Genomic DNA, 22,263 nt, shown 5'->3' on the forward strand with positions numbered 1-22,263 from the left:
AAGTTCAAGTTCTCTTCTGAATTTTCTCTAAGAAAAAAAGTTAAAGATCAATTCTAATTTTTCCGAAGAAAAAAAGTTCCAGCTCAGTTCTTAATTTTCTCAAAGACATGAAAAAATTTAAAGTTGTTTTCTAAATTTTTCGTTGAAGATCGAAAAGGTTACACTTCGATTTTGACTATTCTCCATGAATAGAAAAAGGGTCCGCTTTAATTCCGAGATTTCTCAAAGAAGTGAAGAAAGTTAAAAAAAGTTCCATTTTAATTCCGAATTTTCTCACCAAAGTGACGAAAAGTTCAAGTTCTCTTCTGAATATTCTCAAGGAAAAGAAAAAAATTATAATTCAATTCTGATTTTATTGTAAGTAAGTAACAAACTCTAAAAAAAATCTTCAACGAAAAATCTAAGCAGAACTTTAAATTTTTTCATGTCTTTGAGAAAATTTAGAACTGAACTGGAACTTTTTTATTTTTCTTCGGAAAAAATTAGAATTTATCTGTAACTTTTTTCTTTGAGAAAATTCAGACGAGAACTTGGACTTTTATTCACTTCGTTGAAAAAAACTCAGAATTAAAGTGGAACTTTTTATCATCACGGAAAATTTTCACAATCAAAGTATGACTTTTTGCCATTTTATACGGAAAAATTTAGAACAGAACTTTTGATTTTCTAATGTCTTTGAGAAAATTAAGAATTCAAGTGGAACCTTTTCTATTTTCTTTGGAAAAATTAGAATTGAATTGTAAATTTTTTATTTTCTTTGAAAAAATTCAGAAGAGAACTTGAACTTTTCAGTAAGTAACAAACTCTTTCTTGAATTCACCACTTATATGCAAAATTAAGACACTTCATTCGAGAAATTATGAAAAAATTGTAAGTAAGTAACAAACTCTTTCTTGAATTCACCTCTTGAATACACATTACAAAAATTCCAATCAAGAAACTATGAAAAACTGTAAGTAAGCAACAAACTCCTTCTTGTATTTACCTTTTGTAAGCACAATACAGAAATTTCATTCGGGAAATTATGAAAAATTCTAAGTGAGTAACAAACTCTTTCTTGAATTCACCTCTTGGATGCTCAATACAGAAATTTCATTCGAGAAAGTATGAAAAATTGTAAGTAAGTAACAAACTCTTTCTTGAATTCACCTCTTTAATACACAATACAGAAATTTCATTCAAAAAATTATGAAAAAATTGTAAGTAAAACACTCATCTTTTGAATTCACCTCTTGAATACACAATACAGAAATTTCATTCAACTTACAATTTTTGCATAATTTCTCGAATGAAATGTCTTAATTGTGTATACAAGAGGTGAATTCAAGAAAGAGTTTGTTACTTACTGAAAAATTCAAGTTCTCTTCTGAATTTTCTCAAAGAAAATAAAAAAGTTACAATTCAATTCTAATTTTCCAAAGAAAATAGAAAAGGTTCCACTTCAGTTCTTGATTTTCTCAAAGACATAAAAAATTTAAAGTTCTGTTCAAAATTTTCCCGTAGAAGATGAAAAAAGTTATACTTTCATTGTGAATATTCTCCGTGATGGTAAAAGGTTCCACTTTAATTCTGAGTTATTCTCAACGAAGTGTATAAAAGTTCAAGTTCTTTTTTGAATTTTCTCGAAGAAAATAAGTTACAGATCAATTTTAATTTTTTCCAAAGAAAAATAAAAAAGTTCTTGTTCAGTTCTTAATTTTCTCAGACAGGAAAAAATTTAAAGTTCTGTTCTAAATTTTTCGTAGAAGATTTTTTTAGAGTTTGCTACTTACTTACAATTTTTTTAATAATTTCATGAATGAAATTTCTGTATTGTCCATCCAAGAGGTGAATTCAAAAAGAGTTTAAAGTTCCAATTTAATTCTGAGTTTTTCTCAACGGAGTGAATTAAAGTTCAAGTTCTCTTCGGAATTACCTCAAAGAAAAAAAGTTACAGATTAATTCTGATTTTTTTCCAAGAAAAATAAAAAAGTTCCAGTTCATTTCTTAATTTTCTCAACGACATGAAAAAATTTAAAGTTCTGTTTTAAATTTTTAGTAGAAGATGGAAAAAAGTTATACTTCAATTCTGAATATTCTCCACCAAGAGAATAAGGGCCCGATTTAATTCTGAGTTTTCTCAAAGATGTAAGGAAAGTTTAAGATCTCTTCTGAATTTTTCCCAGAAGAAGAGAAAAAGTTCCACTTTAATTCCGAGTTTTCTCACCAAAGTAAAGAAAAGTTCAAGTTCTCTTCTGTATTATCTCAAAGAAAAGAAAAAGGTTACAATTCAATTCTAATTTTTTTGTATGTAAATAACAAACTCTAAAAAAAGCTACGAAAAATTTAGAACAGAACTTAAAATTTTGTCACGTCTTTGAGAAAATTCAGAACTGAACTGTAATTCTTTTATTTTTTCGGAAAAAATTAGAATTGATCCGTAACTTTTTTTCTTTGAGAAAATTCAGAAGAGAAGTTGAACTTTCATTCACTTCTTTGAGAAAAACTCAGAATTGAAGTGCAACTTTTTCATCATCACGGAGAATATTCACAATGAAAGTATGACTTTTCCATCCTCTACGAAAAAATTTTGAACAGAACTTTAATTTTTTTTTGTCTTTGAGAAAATTAAGAACTGAAGTTGAACCTTTTCTATTTTCATTGGAAAAATTAGAATTGAATCGTAACTTTTTTATTTTCTTGGAAAAAATCAAGAAGAGTACTTGAACTTTTCAGTATGTAACAAACTCTTTCTTGAATTCACCTCTTGTATGCACAATTAAGACATTTCATTCGAGAAATTATAAAAAATTGTAAGTAAGTAACATACTTTCCCTTGAATTCACCTCTTGGATACACAACACAAAAATTTCATTTAAAAAATTATGAAAAAACTTTAAGTAAGTAACAAACTCCTTTTGAAATCACCTCTTGGATGCAAAATACAGAAATTTCATTCAAGAAATTATGAAAAAATTTTAACTAAGCAACAAACTCTTTCCTGAATTCACCTCTTGAATACACAATACAGAAATTCAAATCAAGAGACTATGAAAAATTGTAAGTAAGTAACAAACTCTTCCTTGAATTCACCTCTTGTATGCACAATACAGAAATTTCATTCAAGAAATTATGAAAAATTGTAAGTAAGTAACAAACTCTCCCTTGAATTCACCTCTTGCATACACAATGCAAAGATTTCATTAAACAAATTATGAAAAAATTGTAAGTAAGTAACAAACTCTTTTTGAATTCACCTCTTGGATGCACAACACAGAAACTATATTCAAGAAGCTATGAAAAAACTGTAAGTCAGTAACTAACTCTAAAAAAATAGGTTAGACTGGTTATAGATGGCATCACACCCGCTCAGACACACAGTCATAGTGAGAGAGACATGCAAAAAGTTAGGTTAATTTAGATTCACATAAAGTGGCGATATACATAAAGTCGAAAAGTAATGTTGGGAGGATAAAAAGATGTGTACTCCAACTTGAAAAATGGTTTTCTTAAGGTTAATTTAGACTAGGTTACGTGCGCGCACGTAACCTAGTCTAAATTAACCTTAAAAAACATGAAAAATTTAAAGTTAAAACCTAGTCTAAATTAACCTTCAAAAAACATGAAAAAATCTAAAGTAGATTTTTTTAGTTTGTTACTTACTTGCAATAAAATTAGAATTGAATAGTAACTTTTTTCTTTTCTTTGAGATAATTCAGAAGAAGAACTTAAACTTTTCTTTACTTTGGTGAGAAAACTCGGAATTTAAATGAAACTTTTTCTCTTCTTTTGGGAAAAATTCAGAAGGGAACTCGAACTTTCTTCACTCCTTTGAGAAAACTCAGAATTAAATCGGACCCTTTTTCTATTCATGGAGAATATTCAGAATCGAAGTATAACTTTTTTAATTTTCTAAGAAAAATTTGGAACAGAACTTAAAATTTTGTCATGTCTTTGAGAAAATTAAGAACTGAACTGGAACTTTTTTATTTTTCTTTGGAAAAAATTAGAATTGATCTGTAACTTTTTTTCTTTGAGAAAATTCAGAAGAAAACTTGAACTTTTATTCACTTCGTTGAGAAAAACTCAGAATTAAGGTGGAACTTTAAACTCTCTTGGAATTCACCTTTTGGATGCACAATGCAGAAATTTCATTCAAGAAACTATGAAAAATTGTAAGTAAGTAACAAACACTAAAAAAAGTCTTCTACGAAAAAATTAGAACAGAATTTTAAATTTTTTCTTGTCTTTGAGAAAATTAAGAACTGAACTGTAACTTTTTTTCTTTGAGAAAATTCAGAAGAAAACTTGAACTTTTATTCACTTCGTTGAGAAAAACTCAGAATTAAAGTAGAACTTTTTATCATTACGAAGAATATTCACAATCAAAGTATGACTTTTTTCCATCTTCTACGGAAAATTAAGAACTGAAGTGGAACCTTATCTATTTTCCTTGGAAAAATTAGAATTGAATTGTAACTTTTTATTTTCTTTGGGAAAATTCAGAAGAGAACTTGAACTTCTCAGTAAGTAACAAACTCTTTCTGGAATTCAACTCTTGTATGTACAATTAAGACATTTCATTCGATAAATTATGAAAAATTTTAAGTAATTAACAAACTCTTTCTTGAATACACCTCTTGAATACACATTACCGAAATTCCAATCAAGAAACTATGAAAAATTGTAAGTAAGCAACAAATTCCTTCTTGAATTCACCTCTCGTATGCACAATACAGAAATTTCATTCGAGAAATTATGAAAAATTGCAAGTAAGTAACAAAAGGTTTTCTTTAGTTTCAAAATGTTTTAGATTTCATATTGATGAAGAATTTAAACACAGCTTCAACTAGTTATTTTTTGTCCGGCATAGTTGAAAGGTTCATACCTCAGACAAACTAAGAGATAAACAGCTCGTGCTAACAAACTATAAGGAGCGACTCGGACCATCTAGTTAAATTTTTACGACAATTATCTTTATTCAGTATAGTAGAACGGTCCAGAAACTATGTCATTGGGAATATTGAACATGTCAAACCCACAACAATGCCAAATTTTGATTTCTTATAGAAAAAAAGAGATATAAGATATTTTGCATGAAAATGACTGTCAATAAAAAAACGAACAGAAATTCATCTAACCTAAGTTATTAAAGAAAATAGAAAAACAAACAAATGCCTTCCATTACTTACACACATAATTTTTCACTCTGAGACCGTTATATTAATCAGATAAAAAATAATCATTTAATTCCTAGGCCCGCTGGGAATTAAAACCTTAGAAAGAAGTAAATTGTCAAACAAAGTCAAAATGAAATCTCTTAGTTTGTCTGAGGTATGGACCTTTCAATTATGCTGGACAAAAAAATTAACTAGTTGAAGCTGTGTTTAAATTCTTCATCAATATGAAATCGAAAACATTTTGAAACTAAAGAAAACCTTAGAAAGAAGTAAATTGTCAAACATAGTTCAGATATTTCAATTTAAGAAGCTATATATTTAAAGTTCCAGTAGCTTTTTTTGATGAATTTCTGTTCGTTCTTTTTATTAACTTAGTCATTTTCATAAAAATATTTTATATCTTTTTTTTCTATATGAAAAAAAAAAATTTGGCATAGTTGTGGGTTTGACATGCTCAATATTCCCAATGACATAGTTGCTGGACCGTTCTACTATACTGAATAAAAATAATGGTCTAAAATTTTTAACTAGATGGTCCGAGTCGCTCCTTATAGCTTGTTAGCACGAGCTGTTTATCTCTTGGTTTGCCTGAGGTATGAACCTTTCAACTATGCCAGAAAAAAAATAACTAGTTGAAGCTGTGTTTAAATTCTTCATTAATATGAAATCTAAAAAATTTTGAAACTAAAGAAAACCTTAAAAAGAAGTAAATTTTCAAACAAAGTAAAAAAGAAATCTCTTATTTTGTCTGAGGTATGGACCTTTCAATTATGCCGGACAAAAAGAATTAACTGGTTGAAGATATGTTCAAATTCTTCATCAATAAGAAATCGAAAATATTTTGAAACTAAGGAAAACCTTAAAAAGAAGTAAATTGTCAATCAAAGTACAGATATTTCAATTTAAGAAGCTATTGATTTAAAGTTCCACTAGCTTTTTTTAGATGAATTTCTGTTTTTTTGTTAACATAGTCATTTTCATGAAAAATATTTTATATCTCTTTTTTTTATGTAAAACCAAATTTGGCACAGTTGATGGTTCGACATGTTCAATATTCCCAATGACATAGTTGCTGGACCGTTCTACTATACTGAATAAAAACAATTGTCTTAAAATTTTAACTAGATGGTCCGAGTCATTCCTTATAGTGTCTTAGCACGAGCTGTTTATCTCTTAGTTTGTCTGAGGTATGAACCTTTCAACTATGCCGGACAAACAATAACTAGTTGAAGCTGTGTTTAAATTCTTTATCAATATGAAATTTAAAATATTTTGAAACTAGAGAAAACCAAAAAAAAATAAATTGTCAAACTAAGTCAAAATAAAATCTCTTAGTTTGTCTGACGCATGAACCTTTAAACTTTGCCAGACAAAAAAATTAATTACTTGAAGCTATGTTTAAATTCTACATCAATATGAAATCGAAAACATTTTGAAACTAAAGAAAACCTTGAAAAGAAGTAAATTGTCAAACAAAGTTCAGATATTTCAATTTAAGAAGCTATTGATTTAAAGTTCCAGCAGCTTTTTTTAGATGAATTTCTGTTCGTTTTTTATTAACATAGTCATTTTCATGAAAATATTTTATATCTCTTATTTTCTATATGAAATCAAAATTTGGCATAGTTGTGGATTGTCATGCTCAATATTCCAAATTACGTAGTTGCTGGACCGTTATACTATACTGAATAAAAACACTTGTCTTAAAATTTTAACTAGATGGTTTGAGTCGCTCCTTATAGTTTTTTAGCATGAGCTGTTTATCTCTTAGTTTGTCTGAGTTATGAATCTTTCAACTATTCCGGAAGAAAAAATAACTAGTTGAAGCTGTGTTTAAACTCTTCATCAATATGACATCGAAAACATTTTGAAACTAAAGAAGACCTTAAAAAGAAGTAAATTGTCAAACAGTGTCAAAATGAAATCTCTTAGTTTGTCTGACGTATGGACTTTTCAACTATGCCAGACAATAAAAAAATAACTAGTTGAAGCTATGTTTAAATTCTTCATCAATATGAAATCGAAAACATTTTGAAACTAAAGAAAACCTTAAAAAGAAGTAAATTGTCAAACAAAGTTACCCAACTCTATTAAAAAAATCAATGTTATTAATAAAATCAGATGTCTTTTAAAAATTAGATGTATTTTAAACTGGGATGTGCATATTTCTGAAAAGTAAAACCACTCTTTATTAAAAATTAGGCAAAAATGTACCCAATGAAGCCTTGGATCAAACCCAACTTTATTTAAAAAAAATCATAGTTATTTATAAGATCAGATGTTTTTTAAACTGTTATGTTCATATTTCTGAAAATTAAAATTTGAAATAATAATGAATTTTAGACATAAAAAATATAATAAAAAGGTGCATTTCGTTAAAATAAAATTGCCTACTTAATAATTTAATACTGATAAACAGTGGGTTTTTTCTTCAGTATTGTTTAAGAAACATTAAAGATGGTATCTGAGAAATTAACCAATAAAGAAATAGAAATGGATTTTCTTTCTTTATTTCCATGTTCATACAGTTCATAGGAATAAAATGTTAGTAAAGAACAATTCGTATCTTTAAACTAACTCAAAGAGAATGCAAAGACAGATCTTTACTCGATGCATGTACAAAGAAACTAAGAAGCTGTCCCATTGGTAGTATGTTACTAGTTGTTAGAACTATCTAGTTTATTTTATGCATTAAATCACTAATTTTCACACATTGGAGGGATCATTTTTTTAAGTGAAAAAGGAATTATTCTAAGATAGTGAGCTGTATTTGTTAGAGTGTCAGAAACGTTACCTATTTATTTAATTCAAGCCTTTTTTCAGCTATAATAATGTTTGGTGTGACTGACACAGAATATATTGGTCTGAAATATTCCTCAACTGGCATTATTTTTGAAGCAGCTTTCTTACTGCTAGACGAACAACGGCGTGAAGTTCATAGCTATAAATGGAACGTCAGATACAATATTTATAAGTACGAGAAAAAAGATGGAGTCCAACATTAAATTTTATAAATCGAAACGGCTTTTACGTTAAAACCGTAAGACCACGTAATGAAAATGGCTATGAAATAAAACATGTACAAGAGAAAATTCAGGAAATATGCGGTTTTTTCGGCGTGCAAGCTGTTTATGTTAAGGGAAACGTGTCAACTGATAAACTCTTACTAGAAAAGTGTGATAAAGACATAGCGTTATTCAATTTAGAAGACTTCAAATGTGAGAAATACCTGCATTCAGTACATGATCCAGAAGAAGAAGTTAGATATTTCGTTCAATGGGGGCCTGAAAAGATACCTGACATGGAAAAATGTATCAGATATCCAAAGACATAAACTCATGCTCCTCCTCACATCAAATGAATTAAGTTATTTTTTTTTAATTTGTCAATATGCATATATTACAAATATTTTTTGTTTGTTGAATATATTTTTAAGCAATAAACATGTCTTAGCTTACTTTCCATTTTCATCTACGACTTATACAATATCTTTAGATCTAGGATACCCATAGATTGTTCAGAGGTCTTTAACTGTCTTAAAATTTTAACTAGATGGTCCGAGTCGCTCCTTATAGTTTGTTAGCACGAGCTGTTTATCTCATAGTTTGTCTGAGGTATGGACCAACTATGCCGGACAAAAAATAACTAGTTGAAGCTGTGTTTAAATTCTTCATCAATATGAAATCAAAAACATTTTGAAACTAAAGAAAACCTTTAAATGAATTAAATTGTCAAACAAAGTTCAGATATTTCAATTTAAGAAGCTATTGATTTAAAGTTCCAGCAGCTTTTTTTAGATGAATTTCTGTTCGTTTTTTATTAACATAGTCATTTTCATGAAAATATTTTATATCTCTTATTTTCTATATGAAATCAAAATTTGGCATAGTTGTGGATTGTCATGCTCAATATTCCAAATTACGTAGTTGCTGGACCGTTATACTATACTGAATAAAAACACTTGTCTTAAAATTTTAACTAGATGGTTTGAGTCGCTCCTTATAGTTTTTTAGCATGAGCTGTTTATCTCTTAGTTTGTCTGAGTTATGAATCTTTCAACTATTCCGGAAGAAAAAATAACTAGTTGAAGCTGTGTTTAAACTCTTCATCAATATGAAATCTAAAACATTTCGAAACTAAAGAAAACCATAGAAAGAAGTAAATTGTCAAACAGTGTCAAAATGAAATCTCTTAGTTTGTCTGACGTATGGACCTTTCAATTATGCCGGACAATAAAAATTAACTAGTTGAAGCTATGTTCAAATTCCTCATCAATAATAAATCGAAAACATTTTGAAACTAAAGAAAACCTTAAAAATAAGTAAATTGTCAAACAAAGTTCCCCAACTCTATTAAAAAAATCAATGTTATTAATAAAATCAGATGTCTTTTAAAAATTAGATGTATTTTAAACTGGGATGTGCATATTTCTGAAAAGTAAAACCACTCTTTATTAAAAATTAGGCAAAAATGTACCCAATGAAGCCTTGGATCAAACCCAACTTTATTTAAAAAAAATCATAGTTATTTATAAGATCAGATGTTTTTTAAACTGTTATGTTAATATTTCTGAAAATTAAAATTTGAAATAATAATGAATTTTTGACATAAAAATTATAATGAAAAGGTGCTTTTCATTAAAAAAAATAGCCTACTTAATAATTTAATACTGATAAACAGTGGGTTTTTTCTTCAGTATTGTTTAAGAAACATTAAAGATGGTATCTGAGAAATTGACCAATACAGAAATAGAAATGGTTTTTCTTTTTCTTTATGTTCAAACAGTTCATAGGAATAAAATGTTAGTAAAGGGTAATTCGTATCCCTAAACTGACTCAAAGAGAATGCAAAGACATATCTGTACTCAATTCTTGCACAAAGAAACTAAGAAGCTGTTCCCATTGGTAGTATGTAGCTAGTTATTAGAACTATCTAGTTTATTTAATGCATTAAATCACTAATTTTCACACATTGGAGGGATCATTTTTTTAAGTGAAAAAGGAATTATTCTAAGATAGTGAGCTGTATTTGTTAGAGTGTCAGAAACGTTACCTATTTATTTAATTCAAGCCTTTTTTCAGCTATAATAATGTTTGGTATGATTGACACAGAATATATTGGTCTGAAATATTCCTCAACTGGCATTATTTTTGAAGCGGCCTTCTTACTCCTAGACGAACAACGGCGTGAATCTCATAGCTATAAATGGAACGTACGATACAATATTTATAAATACGAGAAAAAAAAAGATGGATTCTAACATTAAATTTTATAAATCGAAACGGCTTTTACGTTAAAACCATAAGACCACGTAATGAAAATGGCTATGAAATACAACATGTACAAGAGAAAATTCAGGAAATATGCGGTTTTTTCGGCGTGCAAGCTGTTTATGTTAAGGGAAACGTGTCAACTGATAAACTCTTACTAGAAAAGTGTGATAAAGACATAGCGTTATTCAATTTAGAAGACTTCAAATGTGAGAAATACCTGCATTCAGTACATGATCCAGAAGAAGAAGTTAGATATTTCGTTCAATGGGGGCCTGAAAAGATACCTGACATGGAAAAATGTATCAGATATCCAAAGACATAAACTCATGCTCCTCCTCACATCAAATGAATTAAGTTATTTTTTTTTAATTTGTCAATATGCATATATTACAAATATTTTTTGTTTGTTGAATATATTTTTAAGCAATAAACATGTCTTAGCTTACTTTCCATTTTCATCTACGACTTATACAATATCTTTAGATCTAGGATACCCATAGATTGTTCAGAGGTCTTTAACTGTCTTAAAATTTTAACTAGATGGTCCGAGTCGCTCCTTATAGTTTGTTATCACGAGCTGTTTATATCTTAGTTTGTCTGAGGTATGAACCTTTCAACTATGCCGGACAAAAAATAACTAGTTGAAGCTGTGTTTAAATTCTTCATTAATAAGATAACGAAAACATTTTGAAATTAAAGAAACCCTAAAAGTGAAATTAATTCTCAAACAAAACTCAGATATTTCAATTTAAGAAGCTATTGATTTAAAGTTCCAGTAGCTTTTTTTAGATGAATTTCTGTTCGTTTTTTATTAACATAGTTATTTTCATGAAAAATATTTTATATCTCTTTTTTTACTATATGAAATCAAAATTTGGCATAGTTGTGGGTTGGACATGCTCAATATTCCCATTGACATAGTTGCTGGACCGTTCTACTATACTGAATAAAAATAATTGCCTTAAAACTTTTACTAGATGGTCCGAGTCCCTCCTAGTAGTTTGTTAGCAAGAGCTGTTTATCTCTTAGTTTGTCTGAGGGCTGGACCTTTCAACTATGTCGAACAAAAAATAACTAGTTGAAGCTGTGTTTAAATTCTTTATCAATATGAAATCTAAAACATCTTGAAACTAAAGATAACCTTAAAATGAAGTAAATTCTCAAACATGATTCAGATATTTCAATTTAAGAAGCTATTGATTTAAAGTTCCAGCAGCTTTTTTTAGATGAATTTCTGTTCGTTTTTTTAGTAACATAGTCATTTTCAAGAAAAATATTTTATATATCTTTTTTTTTCTATATGAAATCAAAATTTGGCGTAGTTGTGATTTTGACATTCTCAATATTCACAATGACATAGTTGCTGGACCGTTCTAATATACTGAATAAATATAATTGTCTTAAAATTTTTACTAGCTGGTCCGCTTCGCTCCTTATAGTTTGTTAGCACGAGCTGTTTATCTCTTAGTTTGTCTGAGGTATGGACCTTTCAACTTTGCCGGACAAGAAAATAACTAGTTGAAGCTGTGTTTAAATTCTTCATCAATATGAAATCTAAAACATTTTGAAACTAAAGAAAACCTTAAAAAAAGTAAATTGTCAAACAATGTCAAAATACACCTAAGATGGGCTTTTGCCCAAAGTTTTACGGCTTACCGGAATTACATAAGCAAGGTAATCCCTTAAGATCAATTGTAACATGTAAGAAAGCCCCGTGCTTCCCATATTTGGAAAGTGGTAATGTACAGACTTCAAACCTTTGCTTTATTCTCAAAAATCGTACATATGTAATTCGCTAGATTTAGTGGAAAAAATTAAACCTCCCTAGTCAAAATTTGTAATAAGTATTCAATGTATTTTCAGTTCCGTAATTCTTTTTATCAACAAAAAAATGGTCTCCCTATGAGAGCAATGCTATCCGGATTATTAGCGAACATTTATGTAGAACACCTTGAAAATTGATCCTTAAATTCATATTTTTTAAAACATGTCTGTTGGGTGTGTTATATACATGATGTAATATCACTCTGGAATTATGGGGGACGTAGACTTAGGGGCTTTCTACATCACCTTAATACATATGATCGGAATTTACAATTTACCTTAGAAATTGAAAAATGCAAATAAATATCGTTTCTGAATGTATTAATTATTCGTAGCATTGATAAACTGGATTTTACAATTTACAGAAAACCCACACAAAATAATTGATAACTAGATTTTAAATCCAATCACTCCTACCCCTCACAAGTTAAAGGAGGTGTTGTTACATCTCATGTCGATAATTCCCTAAACCTTTGCTCTGATTCCTACATCACAGATGAACTAAGGTTTATTAGAGCCATTAGCGAACAAAGAACAATAAACTATTCAACGTTTCACGACTGTCTTCAATCCGTATCGCATTTTCTACCCGTTTAAATTAGTCAGTCAAAAATGTGTTCGGAAATAGACGTTTTCGTTGTGTCTTAATTTTTTATAGTGACGAAAATTTCTTTTAATATGGATGTTATTGGTGGATGTTTGCATGAATAGCTGATGCGCTAAGGTTCGTAAATAGAAAGTCATAATATGGAAACATTTTAGGCCATGGGGGGGGGGGGAGTTTAAAAAATGATAACATTTTAAATGACATATTTGCTAATATTAGGTAAAAAGTATTGGAATTAGATGTTCATAGCATCTGCTTGTCTAAGTCCCGAAAGACGAGGTCAGAGATGACGTTCTGATTTATTTTTTCTTACAAATTTTTAACTCTTAATGGAGCCTCTATATTGAAATTTGGGGGACGTAAAAAATACTTGGAAGGGAGGAGAACCCCTAGGAGGTTGGGAAGAGGGGACACTTGGATTTTGAGTGAGGTTCTTGGTGATTGCGGTCCTTGGTGGTTCATACTCATAATCATCTCACTAATCCAATATTTTGTACTTAGCTATTATAGCGACCACAGTCGAGAAGTAAAACTAGGTTATCTTGATGAGTCTATTACTTTCAACTGTTCTAGCGTTTGGGGGTGTAAAAAAAAGTTGGAAGGGAGGGGGACTCCTAGGAGGTTGGGAAAAGGGGACCCTTGGAGGTTGAGTGATGTTTTTGGTGCTTGCAGTCCTCGATGGTTCATACTCATAATCATCTCACTAATCCAATATTGTGTACTTGTCTATTATAGCGACCACTGTCGAGGAGTAAAAACAGTTTATCTTGATCAGTCTATTTTTTTCAACTTTTTAGCGTTAAGTCACAAATTTCTATTTCTTTTATTACGTATTTTATATTGATAACACTGCTCGGTGGTACTTGTGTATTATACAGAACACACTCAAGTACCACCAAAATAAAAAATCATATGTATCTCTTAATAGAGTTAACATTCCCTGAAATGCCTTACTTTTTTCGTTTCTACTTTCAAATCCCTAAAATGTCAATTAATCTCTGACGTTTCCTATATTCTGGCAACCGTGTACAGATACATTTTAAAATCCCATGAAACCTTCCAAATTCGTAAACATGTCTCATCGAGAAATTGTGCTAACAGATATCTTGTCCCGTCAGTATTTCCAACTCTCTGATAAGAACATTTCAATGTTGAAATTTCCTTATCTGATGATGTCACCTTGTTATCCCCGTATTCCAACCCTTGATTGGTCTAGAAAGAGGCACGTCATCTTGTTCGTCCACAGATTGTAGGCCTCTGATTAGCTGTCATCTTGTACTGACAGTATTCTAGCTCATCGGAGGTCAATGATCTTGTAGTGATCGACTGGTACCCCTTCTTTTACTGGTTTTCGTGATGATAAGACCCTCCATAGTCCCTGGGGAAAGGGCTGTCAGGTCAGGGACACTCTTCCGAGAAACCTAATGAAATAAGTTCTTGAAAATAATATGTAAGTAGAATGCTTCGTCTGGATTCTGACACCGCCATAGGGCTATGTTATTCTGACACCGCCATGGTCAACCAGACAGGTTTCTGGGCTAAAACGGGGATTCCCCACACATATTTGTTTCAACTCCAAGTTTTTCAACCAGACTGTTTTTTTTCGAGCTGACACCTGTTTTTTAGGCAGCCAATTAGAGATAACGGAGGTATTTACTCCTCTCTCACTATCTCCGACAATTTTTTGTTGTTGCTAGCTCAGTTTCATTGTGGCAGTGAGAGTGTCAACACATGAAAAAATGTTCCATACATGTCCGCTATGTATGTACACACTGGGCAGTTGGTTATCATGTGAGACTTGCGCTATTATTGATGTGTGAGATGAAAAGTGCGGATTATGAAAACCGTTTAAATTAAGAAAGGGATATGATGTCAAGATTTAAGTTTGTAATACACGTCACGAATAGGCGTGCGGCTATCATCCTAGAGGGAACATATTCTCCAATTGTCATAAATGATAAATGTAATCAGTGGGAGAATACATATCCCGGTATGATTGGAAAGAATCCTAAGCGTGATTTTAGTTTATTGCTACGAGATTGGTATCGTCGTGGTTTTAGATTGTTCTGGGAGGAGGAACCGGGTCAACGATTCAACTGTTGGAACAACAAAAGAATACGGTTTCTACGTCATCGTTGTGAAGACAATGACTACTATGATTATATGCCCACTGATTTTTATTTGGCTGTGACGGAATGTGATTCGCCGCTTGAGGACACTATTTATGACATAACTTCAAATAAACAAATTGAAACATGTAAATTTTAAAGAATGAATGAGAATAGGAACTTTGACTATACAAAGAGATAAGACAAGAGTGAATTTAAACTCTATTGTAGAAAATATGACCCTGACAATGCAGTAAATCAGGATCTGTACATTGTGAATTCGGATAATCTAACTGCATTAGTTGTTGTTGACAAATACCTATATCTAGTAGAAGATGAAATCTAAAGAGTAGAAAAGTCGTTTTATCATGTATATAAATTTTTATCATTTATTAATAAACAATTTCACATACATTTTTAGAACATTTTATTCGTATGGCACTAAAATCAATATTAAATACGCTTGTAAGTATAAATTTCCACTAGAAAGTCGTTCAATCGAGGTAAGTCAACGTAGATGTCGAGAAACTGCTTGTAGGTGTAGCCACGACATCTGAACATGAAAAAGAGTAATGCGTGAAAGCTACATTTTTTAGTCGTTAAATCATATGCTCTTCGTTTAATTTGAATATTTACATTTCCACTGCTTTCAATAAAGCTGCTTATGTATGGAGTGTATAATTTTTATGACAGACCAAGATGATGAAAAAATTCAATATTCTATTCTGTTTGAAAGATGCATAGCCAATGGCAGGTCTTCAAAGTCGATGGACTGCTATTAACAATGATTAGGGTATTGTTAACACTTGGAATTTTTTCAATGAAGTCCGATGGTATGCAATAGGACTTGTACTGGGACATTTATGAATCCATACTAAATACGTTGAATATTTGGGTTGTGTTCATGGTGAAAGGTCTTGTAGAACACTGCCATCGGGTGTGAGTTCCCAATAGGTTTCAAATTGACTCAGTGGTATTAGTGTGATACTCTCAGTCAAAGCATCGGCAAACGTGCACTCTAAGCGTACATTCCCTGTTCGTACTATGCTCATATCCTGAGTCCCCGACAAGTCCAAAACAAATACTCCATGATTTTCTGAAAACAATGAATCGGTTATTCCATTTTCAAATAGTTGAGAGTAATGATCTAGGGATTGCATGGTCAACTCGTACAGAGTTCTATATGATTTTTTGTCAAATGATAGAGTGTATAGTGTAATACCATTCACTTTACACACAAGGCAAGATAGACCGAAAAAATTAAAATCATGGGGGGATTCAGTCAAGGATCTAACGGCACTGCCACTCTTCACAGAGGACAAAGCCATTTTGAAGAAATTTCTCCATTGATAAGTAATGAATCTGTATAGCTACGAGAGCCGGTGGCAATGTGACGTTGATTGGCGATCGTATGGGGGACAAGAAGTTTAATATTGTTGCCATTGGCTCTTAGCTTTTCCACTGCCAATGCAACAGAGCTCATAACCTGTTGTTTTTCGGACGAGGAGAAATGCTGATGTGAAAATAACATTGGCATCGGGTGCTGCAGGAAGTGTTTTCCTCAAAATGAAATTCAATGGGGTCAGCTGTAACTTTATGTCAATCTTGACATTGGGGGGTTGCCATTGGGATACATTGAATATCTCATGATTTAATTTTCCAACCAGATGATACTCCTGGGTCACTGCGGTGGCCAGCTCACCGTCAGTGTCAACACCTGATCGATATTCATAGCCTAAAGATTGTTTTCTCATCTCCTTGTACGTCTACGGTGTCATCATTATAAACTGTATAAAGCTTACAGATTTGGATAAAGTGTTGCTACTTCTCTAGAATGTCCCATTAATAAATATATTAGTTTGTTTGAACAGGTTGTGTAGAATACAGTTCTCGTAGGAGAGACCATTGGCAACATTTGGAGTTCTATTATCTGACTTTCTCTTCACAGCAGAATTTAAATCAATAAATGTTGATGACAAATCAATGAAATAGTCTTCATTGGAAAATATTTGAAAGTGTATGTTTTCCGAGAGGGGTTGTTGGGGATGAAATTGTTCTAGTAACCATACTTGACACTGACATCAACATTTTCAGCATTGAATAGATTCAATGAGGAACTAATTGACGGATATGATTTCTTGTGGGGGAGATAAGTCATCTTGAGAGAAGAAATTCTTCTTTGATCTAACAATCTTCTTCTTCTTCTTCTTCTGCTTATTGGTCTTCCTTGTTTTCGTCCTCAAAGTCCTTGTTGATATCCTTCGCTTCCTGCCTGGGTGAAGACTGATGAGTGAATGACGTGCACGCATCCTTTTCAATCCCTCCCCATTTTGCCGAGATTTTAATTGCTCACCAACGGCTCTTGCTGAAGATCTAATATTTTCTTTATCACTCTCCCTTGAAATTCTTACCTGACCCCCAGTCCTGTAGTGTGGAAGCTGCAAAATTTGATGCAGCAGGTACAAGATATTTTCTGGCAAGGGGTAGTGCAGAACGAAATAGCCTAGCAAACCAGCTACCAAGACCATAGCCAGACATTGTAGTACGACCCTTTCAGTAGTCCAATCTATGACTTTTTTGAAATGGATTCAAAGCATCAATAGAGTACTCGATATCGGGGAAGAAAAATAGAATTCTTCTATTTTGCATTTTAATAGATTATGATGTCTTCGACAATTGGTTGAAAATGGCTTGTAATCATTGCTAAACCTTTTCTTATTGATAGAGGATCAGACTATTTTCTTCGTTATATTAACTGACGGTGCTACAAATACGAAATAATTACAGGAACATACCGAAAAAACTTTATATTATAGTAATGACCAAGTTCTTGACTTTTTTTTTGTTAAAGAATACATAGGAGGGGTACATTTGAATGACCGATTCTCGACGTTTCCACAAAGGATGCATAAAGAAATATACAAGAGTCCGAGGCGAAACCAGGTGGATAATCAGCAAAAATAACTTGATCCATCCCGTAAACGGCGCCAGCATTTCCCTCATTGATCATATTATGTTTAAAGCCAAAAACGTCTCTCAGATTATCATTGAGAATAATTATATCTGTGTCAACGGGTGATGTAATGTAAATCCTATCGCGTTCCAATGAATAATTAAAATGGAATTTACAATTGGTAAGAGATGATATTTGCCTATTGACTGTGATACAAAAGTTTGTCATATTATCACGTTAAATGTATTCCAAGACGATGAGCGTATGTTTTTAATATTTATATGCCTTCGTACATTCCTCGTTGACAAAGAGTGTTCGATCAAATGGGACCACTCATACATAGGGCATACGAATATTTCTAGGGATTTCATAGGTATTTTTAAGAATACGGTCGACAAGATCCACTTCATACGCACCGTTAAATTTGATGGCGTGGGAGTGTTTCGTCCAAAAATCACTTTTCGTATTCAAGTGGTTGTAGAGAAGATCGGAAACATTGGACATAAAAGTTACATAGAAATCATTGGGCATTGTCAATATCTTCAACACCGATCCAAGAATCGAAATCAGTGTTGTATCCTAGCCACCGAACAAATAACTGTTTTCTACCCCTGCAAGTACGAGTCTTTAACATCTTTTCGATTTGATTGATTTCATTATTATTTTTCACCTTTTGTATTTCATGGTCATAAAAGCCGCCAAAAATCTCTTCATCTTTGGTATCGCGCAGACAATAAGTTATGGGCTTAGTGTCTAGGATTTTTGCCACTTTAAAAAAATCGGTGGACCACAAGTAATTCCCCTTTTCAAAAACATTAGTTGTCCTATTAATTCGAACAGTATCACCAACATTGAATTTATTTTCTTCTTGACAATCGTTACATTGGAATATTGTTTAAGAAAGGTGTCAATTGTATCATTATCAGAATGACGAACTTCTGTTAGGGTTGAATAGGACAATGATCGATGGGGTCTTTGCTTATAAATCAACACGATTTTATCAAGATCATGAATAAAAGCTGGTGTATTTTTCAATGTGCAATATCTTGAAATTATTAGTCGAATCGTTCTTATTAGTCGTTTAGCCAATGCAGCCTTTATAGGACTATGACTAAGATAGAGCAATTTACTATATTTCTCTAGCACTTTTGCAACATGGGGGTTAACAAATTCACTTCCACGATCCGTTTAAATTTTTCTATATGAATCCTGTTCTAGAATACTTTCAATGGCCCGAGCAACTTCAACGCCTCTCTTTGATCGCAATGGAATTGCATATGTATAGCGACTAAAAACACTGATTGCAAGTAGAATGTACTTGTACGGTGTATTGTGACGTCTTTGAATCTCATCTAGAGTTAGGAGATCTGCTTGCATTATATGCAATGGGAAAAAGGCTTTAGTTTTTCGATATTGATTAGCACGAAGTCTATGATTTCTATGCAGAGTGTAACTTGATTCTTTTTGTAGATAGTCTTGTACACTTTTAGTGTGAACACCAGTGACCTTGGAAAGAGTGGTGGGTGAACTTAAACTTCCTGTTTCACAATTGGTTTTATAAACATCTTTCAGGACTACGGCCAACTTAACTATAGATAGATATCGGGGCATTCACGGCCCTTTTGTATACTGGCGGTTAGTGGTGGTAGTGGTGATAATGTCCTGATGTGCCTTCGCTTTTGTCTTTCCACCCACGTTGTGAACGTTTCTTCCGAATAAGTGTTAAAATCTTCTTCTTCTTCTTCATATTTTAATGGTGTTGTTGTTGTTGTTGATGAATGTTAATTTATTGTTTGCATACGTCTTACATTGCCAATAAGGATGTTTGAAAATATTCATTTATTTAGAAAGTTTTATATATTATTGTCAAATGATAATAGTAATGTAATATTTTTTAACATGTCATAGATTCAATCAGTTAGATTATAGCTCTTGCCCTGAATTATAATCCCTGTCCCATTGCTCTCAACTTGAATATGATCATGACCAATTTCAATGAAATAGGCTAGGAGTCGTGTTAGTTGTTCAAAATATTATTGGGGCCATATATTTACGATGTGAAAAAAAAATTAATACAAATACTACATATTTAATTGTGTTACAGCAGCAGACTCCTGAGGAGATGATTCTTTTTTGTGATCAATAGCAGCAGCAGCAGTTGTCTTCAAGCAATAGGACTTATGTTTGTCCACTCGGTGAATTACATCTTGAAGTAAAAGCAGCTTTTTATCATCCTTAATATTCTCGTTGTCGAGGAATTTACTCAGATTGTTCTAAAAATGTTCCATGGATGAGAGAGCGAGTTCTATTGGCGTTAATCTATAGGGTTTTTCCATCTAGAGAAAACTGTTTACAAGTCATGCAATTATTGGTAGTAAAAGTGTGAAAAAGGTACTGCCAGCCTAAAGAAGTCGTTTCTTTTTAAAATTTTTTCCTTCGTTTTTAAGGGCCAATGTACGTACAATGGAACGATGTTGCTATGCTTGTTGCTTAACTACTTCTGGCAGTTGAACATTACCCTCGGTCAAATTTAAACAAAGTTCACATATTAGATTAATGAAATCATTGTCAATACCATGTTTGAGTAAGGCTTTCCTAAGCGGTGGTTATGAAGTACTTAGAACTGAAAATAGATGTTTGTTTTCATGTAGTTTCTTCTGTGTCATGATACCGACTAATAGGTCTTTTTAGTGTTCACGGGGAGATATACTGTAATTTCACTGTCGAAAATATCTGTGACTACACGCAGATCCTCGGGTGTATTTTGATTAAGATCCAATAGGATATAGCCGTGGGGTTTATTAGTTGCCTGAATGTATGCTGAGAGCAGAAATTTAGGGGCGCTTGGATAGTTTTGTTTATTGAGAGTTATTAGGGAGCTGGAATCACGAACAAATCTGTAGATGATATAGTAGGTGCAGTTCAATGCAAGTGTTCGCATACATTTGCTCTGATGAAAGAGATTGTGTAGAACCAGAGTAACGGAAATCTGTTCATGATGAGAGCGAACGGTGAACAATTGCAGCATTTCCTGGGACCATTGCTTAATAGATTCAGCGAGATCTTCAATAATCAGCCAAGAGTTTGCTTCAATAATGCTGAAAACATCAAGTCCCTGTATGAATTCTGCACCAATCCCGTGGTGGCAGCAATTACTTTTATTTTATCGTATGACTCCTGCCAAATACTGTAACAATAGTAGATTTTTTCGGCTTTTCCACAAATCTTTTATCGAAATTTTTAATTATTTTACTGAAGAGTATTGTTTTGCCCGACATTGACGGCCCACAGAGAAACAATCTGAATGGTTTTTTAAATTGATACATGTTCCTTTCAATACTTCACCTAAACAGCTAACTGTATACTATAGCTGTATAATGACTAAATAATTTCCCTACTACTACTACTCCATTAAAAAACAATAATGAGAAGAAGAAGAAGACTGATAAAGAATCATTTTTTCTTTTATTTTATTACTAAAAAGTAACAATACTTACAAAATACTACATTGAAAAAAAAGCACATTAAACATGAAAAAAATACACTTTTTTAAATTTATTTATGATAAAAAATACAACATTTACATAGGCACAGAGAGAAAAAAAACCACTTAAATAAATACAATTTTTTTTTTGTTTATATAAAAAATACAACATTAGAATAAAGCACTTAAAATAATATCACTTTTTTTAATTTGAATGAAACATGTACAAAAACACAAAAAAAAATCTGCTCTAAGTAAAAAAAAAGATAACTTTGGTAGTGGCTGGCAGTGCGCCCCCCCCCCGCTGGCGGCCGTCCCCCCTCCTCCAGGCCGCGAGCCCCCCCCCCCCCTCCCCAAAGGCCGCGAGCCCCCCCCCCCCCCCAAGGTTTTGGAAAAATTTTATTGGACTTTATTCAAACCTAGACTTTCCCTATGGATAATACATTTGATTCGATCTCAAGTTAAATAGGACCCAAGGGAGAGGGCAGTCACACTGTCTTGATAAACATAGACCTTGTCGGAAATAGTATTGGAGACAATTTTTTCTACAGTTACAGGGAATTTCCTGTCGTTGAGGGAACGAATTGCCAGTAATTTGGCTCGTGGAATTGTATTTTGAACAATACAATTCCTGTAGATGTCCATTTCGAAATTCTTATCCATATAGCGCGTGGGCACTCCTTTGCAACGTTTCTTGATTTCCTCGTCGTGTGTCTGTATAAAGTACACCTTCCGACTTACAAACACGCCACAGGAAATCATGTCGCTTCCCGTTTCTGATTTAAAAAATAAAAGCTGATTTGGCACCCGACGTTTCACTAGCTAAGGGTATAACCCACACCAATTGGTATAGTC

This window comes from Artemia sp. Qi Xiang Cuo, chromosome 7 (genome assembly GCF_049724085.1).
Source record: "Artemia sp. Qi Xiang Cuo chromosome 7, ASM4972408v1, whole genome shotgun sequence".
Classification (NCBI taxonomy): domain Eukaryota; kingdom Metazoa; phylum Arthropoda; class Branchiopoda; order Anostraca; family Artemiidae; genus Artemia; species Artemia sp. Qi Xiang Cuo.